Source organism: Anser anser (assembly GCF_964211835.1).
Source record: "Anser anser genome assembly, chromosome: 8".
Lineage (NCBI taxonomy): Eukaryota > Metazoa > Chordata > Aves > Anseriformes > Anatidae > Anser > Anser anser.
The window spans coordinates 17050023-17058697 of record NC_139728.1 but is presented as its reverse complement, the minus strand read 5'-3'; the positions used below and the strand labels follow the sequence as shown (position 1 = coordinate 17058697).

General features: G+C 43.9%; 1 protein-coding gene across 1 annotated transcript in view; it reads right to left on the bottom strand.

The window, feature by feature from the left end:
• ODF2L (outer dense fiber of sperm tails 2 like) overlaps window positions 1-8675 on the bottom strand; it is a 60602-nt gene that overhangs the window by 3405 nt on the left and 48522 nt on the right. The window contains exon 21 of the mRNA XM_083847179.1: window positions 2014-2064. The gene's annotated coding sequence lies outside the window, so the exon portion shown is untranslated. The remainder of the gene's footprint in view (window positions 1-2013; window positions 2065-8675) is intronic.

Sequence of the window (8675 nt, the reverse complement as noted above, 5' to 3'; positions counted from 1 at the left end):
ATATTAACCAATTCTCCAATTCTGCATTTCCCAAGAGAATGTAGTTATTAAGGTTTTTTGCTGCGTTGTATCATTCAAATCATCATTTTTCTAAGGGTCTAAATGTATGGAGGGCTACCACCAGCCCAGTGTTTTCTAGCTTTAGACACACAACAGCCTGGCTGCACCAGAAGCACACGCAGTGCAGGGGGATGCCAGGGAGCACTTTTCACAGTAGCCCATGCAGAGCTTGGGGTAAAACTGGTGGCTGGAGGTAGGTGCTGGCTGTGCTGCCAGTCTCTCCCCTGAGCTGCTGACTTAAATGAAGCACCATCAGCTAACATTGTGGTTCTCCATGGGATGCAAGACTCATAGTCTTGTTTCATTTCATTCAGTGACTTCCCCATCTCCCCCGGGAGCTACTCTCCACAGTGATAATATCAGACAATTGTACTGTAGCAGAGCCTGGCCCTTTGTAACCTTGCAAGTACCTTTATTCTCTCGTTACAACAGTGCTGCAGCACGGAGTTTTATCACAATTGCTTCCATCCCTATTTGCTATTGTATAATTCCAAGGGCTGTAAATGCAAAAAGCTTGATAGATATTGGCACTTGGATTGCTTTGGCACTTGGATGTGTTGCTTTTTTTCAAACGTCCTTTAGTCCTAAAGTCTGAAGAGATTATCCTCCCAAACAATACCATCTGTGTTATAACTTTTTTAGCACTCAGTTATTTGGATTGATATTTCTACCACCACACTAGACTCTACAGCATAGGCTGCTATTGTCTGCTTGAGCTCGTGCATCTGAAAGGACTGCAGACAGCAATATGCTGCACCCTGATCATCTTCCTGCTCAACTTTAAAACAGAGCCAAGAACAGCCTATGAATAGAAAGTCATTCAGTTTTCTTGTTTAAGTCAACTGCACCTCCTGACTGCCACTGGGAACCTCATGCATCTTGTTTCTACTGCATCAAACTCAGACTTTGCACTGTGCCTGCCTGCTCTTCAAAAAAGGCTTTCAAAATCTCTTTTCATTCACTGGTTCTAATGACAAACCATATAAAAGCTTCATCCTGCCTCTATCCTTCTGTGTTTTCTGTTGTGTTTTGTTTTGTTTGTTTGTTTTTCCCTCAAAAAATATTCTGACACTTGTTAAAATACTTTTATGCTGTTTGTTGACAGGATAATATAGATCAGGAAACATTACAGTCAATTGTGTGAAAATCTTCTACTGTTTCCCCAACAACACGTAACAGCACCCCACAACTAGGAGTTTATTCTGGTCTGCTGCCCTTTGACATATTTTTCAGTTTTATTTTCGTTTGCAATTGTGCAGTCCTGCATCCTAGGAATTCACTCAGAGGAACAGCAAGTCACTTACAAATATCCCACCTGGCATTTCGTGTATTACTGATGGCAGGATTTCATACTTAAAGAATTAAAATAAGTACTTGCAAATAAGTTTTAGGGTATTGGCTTTAGTTTGTCAATAAACAAGCCAGGCCATAGAGTGGAACGCATCTCAGAAATACAGTTCATCCTTCACAAGGCTTCTCTTCAGAGAGAGGTTCAGACTCCCTCATTTTTGAATAAACATGACATTCATAAATCCCTTGTTTCAGTGATGATAGATCAGATTCAAGCTGGTTCATTTAAACACTCTAGAGGAAAGTCTACCACAAAATCAATTTGGAGAGGCAGTGGAGAACAGAGCCTGCATGTCTGATGCCTCAGAGAGAGGCCTGGGTGTGCTGGGGAGCCAGAGGCACCACGAGGGTCTCCTCCCTGCCCAGCCACCCCTGAGCAAGGAGCCAGGACAGCTGCCCAGTGCTTCCACATCCACCACCTGCCCACAAAATGGTGCCACCCATCATGGACCCCCACAGCTGCTCAGCCAGGAGATGCAGGTCAATGGACTGCATGCAGTACTGCAGCATCCAAAGCTGATGGCACAACACTGCAAGCTGCAGATCTACTCGCAGCTCCAGCTCCTTGTTAACAGCTACCCCAGAGCATATTTAAGACCATACCTAACATTTAGTCAAGTTGAGCAAGCATCTTCTCTTCTCTGGCATTTTGACCTGCAAAAAGATACCCAGTGCTTTCACATATACTATGTACTTTCCAGAGAGGCAGATTTTAACTCATTTTCCTCAGAGACCTCTCAGATCTTTTGCTGTTTCATGTCCAAATATTTACAATAAAGAGCACTTTCCTGTAAGTGTAACAATAGGTCACAACATTTCACTGTTGTGTTTTGGATTTAGCCTCAAAACCAAGCAGACATAACTATTATCTGTTGTTTTTTTAAAACAATAGCTGCCACTATGTTATCAACAGCCACATAACACCATCCCAAACTGAACGCATTCAAGAGCAAGAAGATTCACAAAATTCTGTTGAAGTATTTGTGCCCATGACAAGAATAGGAAAAAATATCCTAAGAAACCACGAGGAAGAACCAGCACAAAACTGGATCATATAAAAATGGTTTACTGGAAAAGACAATTCTTTTGATTTCTCAGGAACTAAAAAATAAAATGTTATGGATACGTTAAGGTTAAGAGACTGCTTTAGAGGGGAGTTAACTCCACTGCGAGGTATTACACTGTACTAGAATAACCTTTAAGGCTTTTTTTTTTCCAGACCTGTCACACAACTGAAGAAAAACTGTAAGAGTGTGTTTGCCCCAACCTTTTGAAAGGTTAGTTTATAGACTCCATAGCTTTATGCAAACAATTTCAACCCCTTTCAAATCTGGAAGAAGATAGACGCCTAACTTGGAAGTTAGCAGTGTCAGATGTAGTTAGGAGAGCATCAATCTCCATGAAGAAAAAGGGGTTTTCACCCTGAACCTGACACTGTTTGCTTTCTCAGGGAGAATGAAGCATGGGCATTTTACTTTCAAGACCTTACAGTAAGGACTGCTTTACAGCTTCCTTATGTGAAGATCCAGAGACAGATGGCCTCCGCTGCCAGCAGCCTCTGGACTGAGTTATTTTCACTCCTAGGACCTTTGCCCATTCCTCACCTGAAGTCTGAACCTCTGGTCTCTGATGCAGGACTTTCCCTTCATCAAACATGGAAGCTGCACGTGTGAAAGAACATGGAGAAAACTCTACCAGTTACCAAAATGCCTCAGTCTTTAAAGATTCAGAACTAATATCAGACTGACATAACAGTGGAAAGGGAAAAATGCGAGAAACCAGCCTGATGAACCTCACTGAATCGTGGGCTGCTTTGGATGAAACAAGTTTGGTGTTTTTTTTCAGTCTGCAGACAAAGCACGGTGCAATGCCATCCTCAGGCTTACAGAAGTCTGCCTGAGCCTAAAGCCACTGCCAGGAGAGCAGCTGTTGAAGTTGAGGCACGTGTCCTACCTGAAGGGCCACGTTGTCTTCAACATTCGCTCAGCCTGACCAACGCAAGCACCAAGCAGCCATGCTGAAGCACATTGGCACTACTGGTTTCTGACCTCATGGCAATGGAGCAAGTGCATGGGCAGTACAACAGCACTCCTGACACAGAAGCAGCGAGCTGTGCTGATGTGAACATAGAGGGAGGTAGGGTGGATGATTCAACAGGGAACTCCATTTCATGCCTTGCTGTGTGGGCCAGCTCAATCAGCTGCATTACAGGTGAACATGCCTCTGGTATAGTTGCACTAGGATCCTTATCACCGCACAGCGAAATTTAGAGGATTAGTTAGTATTATTGTCATATGGAAATAGCATCTACCCCTAGAAAAGCGAGACATTCTAGAGCTAGGAGTAAGAATCAGGATTGTTTCAGGTCACTGTCCCACCCTCTTCATTCTGGTGAGGGGAATCCCAGGTGCATACATGGTAGCAACTCTCTCCAGCTGCCCACCAGCTCCAGCACAGCCTGGACTCCTCTGCAACAGGGCTTTGTTGCAGCCCTTCTCCCAGACACGAAGTGCCTGCTCTGGGCCTGAGCAGCCACCCTTGGAAGAAGGCTTCAGCAGGGCTTCTGCAGCCTGTGCAGAGCAGATAACGCATGGCAGTGTGGAGAGCTGGGAATGAGCCTCTCTCCTCTGATCCGTAGGGGACAGCAGCTAGAGAGGAGCGACCATGTCTGGGATCAAACCCTGCTGCCCTCAGCCACATTCCCCAGCCACCAGTGCTGGGGCCAGGAGCAAAGGTCTAGCTCCAAAGGGGTAATTGGTAAACGGTATCAAGAGCAAGTTTAATCAAAAAGTACACTTGCTATTCAATACAGCTGTTTATATTTATCACATACATTCAGTTAATTCTGTCCTCACTTTGAATTTGTTTCTACTCACTGGACTGGTTTCCATGACCATATTCTAGATTTGTACTAATGAGTAGAATCAGGCCTGCTGGATTCCCTGGCGATTATCATCTTTGTAGGCCCATGCTTAACGAGGAACCTTCAGCAGCCAACAAATGACATTAACAAGACAAAAAAAGGAAATAATGTCATTCTTTACAATACATTTGTAAATGAAAGAAAATTCTTTGCATCTGGCACTGTGGTTTACTGAGCAGGTATTTCTTATCATTTGCCAAAACACTATGTCCATAATAGAAAGGCAGTAAGTGATCCAACAAAACCAGTTGACATCTATAAAGCACATTAAATATTGGTATCTGTTTCAGGAGTTGGACAGAAGTGAACTGGTGACAAAGCAAAGGAACTGTCTCCCAGAACATTAAATGAAAAACACCAGAAAACATCTAGCATAAATTACTTTTCCATTTCATTTCCTGATTCAACAACCTTTTTAAATGAATGAATACATCTTCTTGATGAGTTTTCCAGTCTTGTTTTAGAAAAGGAAATGGAAAAGACTGTGGTTCATACACTAAAAACAAAGAGAAATCTGTGTTAGCTTTGTCATGTTTCCTCTTCACTCTAGATTAGAGTGAACTCTGACTTTCTTGTAAGAAAGTTACTAGAACAACCAAATGCTACAGGTGCTCTGAAAATGAACGTGTTTGTGGTTGGTGACTTTTGCACAGATTTATGGAAAAAACTAAAAGGAAAAAAGTATCCGTGCAGGTACTACAAGCCCAGAAAACATGATATGTTTGAGAAGAACATGGTAAGATGTTTGACAGTAGACAAGACTAAGCCACACCTTAATGTAAAATATTTGGCATGGTCAAACACAGCTCAAATGGCCGGGTACAATAGGAACCTTGTAACGAACACTGTAATGACAGTGAATAAACACTCTTCACAGCAAGGTGTTTACATTGGTTTCTGTTCTGGGGGCTCAGGAGTCCCCCTTTTACCTGCTTGAAATCAGGATAACCGAGATGTGTCCTTGACTGTTACAATTTCCACGAAAAGCACATCTGAGCATCCTATACAGGAAGGGTAGAGGGCTATCAGAAGAGGGCTATCACACTCATACAGCTGGACTCTGACAGGTTCCCATTTCTGCCAGTCCCCCCACATTGCTTTAGCAGAAAACACCAGTAGTCATGCTTCAAATTCCCTTTTGTGTTCAAGTAAATCAGCCTTACCATAAAACGACAATCAGCCTCAGAAGTCTTTATGGGAAACACTACATGGTAAAAAACACGTAGTCCTACAAATATAGAATCCTTTCTTTTCTTCACTCTTTTTCAAACCTGAAATTTTCCTTAGGCATATGAAGACATATAATTAAGGACATGGAGCTGGCTGTAGGGATGCAAATATATAGCCCTGCTCTAAGTTAGGCTACTGAAACGGAAGCTGCAAGACAGACCGATAATCAAGAAGAGCCATTTATAGAAGGAGGGGACACAGCACATCTGCCCACAGATCAAGCCATGGCCTCGCACCTGCAAGGGGCCCCAGTACAGAAGCAACACATTTCCCCCCTCCTGCAGCCCTCGCCTGGAGCCTGCCCTCACCCAGGTGCCCTTAGCAAGGGCTGGAGTAAGAGAAGAAATGGCTCTTGCATTGAGTTAGGGTTATCAGGGACTTACTGGTGCTGCTGAAGCAGCTTCCCACAGTCCTATGGACAGCAGGGAGATCACAGGAAGGGTCTGGTCTCAACTACAAGACTTGAGTTCATACAATGGTTTAAGGAGGAACAAAGAGGGAATGACTCTCACAAACATTTTGATGTGACACAAACTAGTTCATACTGCCTTGTTCCATTGCAGGATAGGAGCGTGCAGAGCAGAGGATCCCCGGGTGTGCTGCAAGCAGTAAGCAGATCCTTGGTGTGCAGCCGTGGGGCTGTGATCTGCAGAGTGGTCCTGCTCAGCACCCACCTGCCTGCCAGGGCCCAAAGGCATCCACTGCATCACTGGTTTTTAATGAAATCCCATTGCACTACAGTCCCTGTATGCAGCTACAAAAAAAAAAAAAAACATATGTGCAGTGCTGCTTCTGACACCTCCAGGACTGGCAAGTATCTCAGAGTAAAAATTGTAGGTATTTGCCATTTTAATCCTTCACACGAGTATCTGAATGCAGGCTGACAGGGCCAGTGGAAAGCATCAAGGCTGAGAGCTTTCAGCAATTTTTTACTTAAAAGCCTGTTTTACGCAGCTGTCCCAAAGTCTGCAATATTTGAATGAAACTGGTTTGGATGAAAGAGGAGCTGTGTACAAATTAACCATTTGTTGTGAATCCGACTTCTGCTCCTGCTTCAGGAGTCTATCCACAAGCTGCATATGGCACCGAGCAGGGCCAAAACCCAGTGCAAGGCTCACTTCTTCCTCTGCTCAGACAGGTAACTCCAGGCCAGTCCCACACCATGCATCACACTATGGGGGAGAAGTTCACAGCAGGCTTGGAGTCCTTCGCAGGAAGGAAGTCACCGGCATGTATTGCTGACCAAACAGACTGGCCTTAAGTAAACACGTTACGATTCCAGTTGTCATCCAGGACAAAAACCTCCTTTCACCAAAATACAACACTGAAGATTGCTCCCTTCCCCTCTGAGCTCTTCTTTCTCCAAAAACCACACGCCTCCTTTCCTATGTTACCAAAATAAAACTCCCAGGACAAGCAAGCAATGCAGCTGCCATGCCAAAACAGTGGGAATGCTTTCCTACAATAGGGTTTCTTGCTGAGTGATGAATTCAAAGCAGAAAGAGGTAAACTCATCCTTGTTTTGTTCCCTGTAGAGAGGGTAAAAGAGCTGCTTCCTCAGATCCAGCACATCAGCTGTGCTGCAGCTCCTCACTGACCGCTCCCCTGCATTCTCCAGAGCATAGGAGACATTTTTCTTGCCAGCCCAGTGGATGCAAACACTGCCAATGGTAAGCAGGGGTGGAAGCTAATGCTGTTCAGTGAGCAGTGCCAGAAGTGTTGTAGCAGGCCTAGGTACCAAGGTCTTGGCTCGTCTGCCCCAGATGACAGACAAATCTGATCATCCTGCCACCAAACACTGCTTGTTCTGTTACAATGGTGTAACAAAGCTAAAGACGTGCCTCAGCAGGCCACAGTGTTGGTCTGTTTTCCTCTCCACACTGGATGTGGTATGCACCAAGACAGGAATACTCTGCAGCACACCACACACTCACAGCTGCTCTCAAGGCAGCTTCTGGTCTAAAAATCCAAATGTTACCTTAGAGTTATGATCAAAATCTCCATATTCATGTGATGGAGAGTAATGCAATGGGGACACCAGTACCTTATTCAAACTTGGAGCACATGTTTCTAAGTCTTGGGTGAGCTCACTTTCTACTGAGAGTTCTAAAAACTCGTTAACATTTCTTATCAAGCTATCAGAAAAATGTGGCCTTTAAATCTCTGAGCTGAACACAGAGAGCATGACCTGCAGGATGAAGTTTGTGGTTGCACTAGGGTAGGACTACACTGGACAGAACAGCTATTCCTGAGTGCCTCCACAGCCAATTCAACCCCAAGTGCCTGTCAGCTTTCCGAAACAAACCAAGAACATCCTGCCTTTAAAGACAAGAATAGGTTTTTGTGGTACTGTATGCCCTTGAAAACATTCCAATTTTTAAGCACAGTAAAAAAAAGTATTTTGTTTAGCAGAATGCTTTCAGGTCGCCCCAGTCTACACAGCACCCCAAAAAGGTAGCTGAGGAAGCTTTAAATTACTGAAACTAAATGTCACTGTGCTGCAGGTTGAGGCAAAGGCATGTTGGATATGAAAAATGATGGCTTACTTCAGCCGGCAGAAGTCCAAATGCTTTACTTATTAGCACAACGCTAAATCACTCAGAATTGAAGGCCTCATGTATAGTGTGACACACCTGATTTTAATGGTGGAAACTCAGGGGACGCAGCTGCACACCACCAGAACAGGCAGCAGGAGTTCTTCCCTGGTATCTGATAGAAGTTTGATATGTGCCAAGATTGTTAATGGGAAAGCCTTAGAAGTGATACTGAGCACAGCATGTTTTATTTATTAGGCCATATTTTATTTTTTTTTTACTAGCTTCAAAAACTGAAGATATACCTGGAATAGGTTTCACAAGCATCCTAAAATTAACAAAGCTGAATAATTAGTGCATCCTGCAGACAGCGATACAGTATATGCAAAATAAGCAGAGCATTCTTTCATGCACTTTTCAAAGTATTACAAGAAGCCAATAATGGTTTTGCTGCCCTTATTTTACACCAAGGCCACCAGAGAAACACTGAGGTGAGGAAGTTCAGGCACAGGCCTACAGTCACAAGTACATGCACAGCCACTTTGTGATATTCACGCATATAACAGCTACAGCCCCAC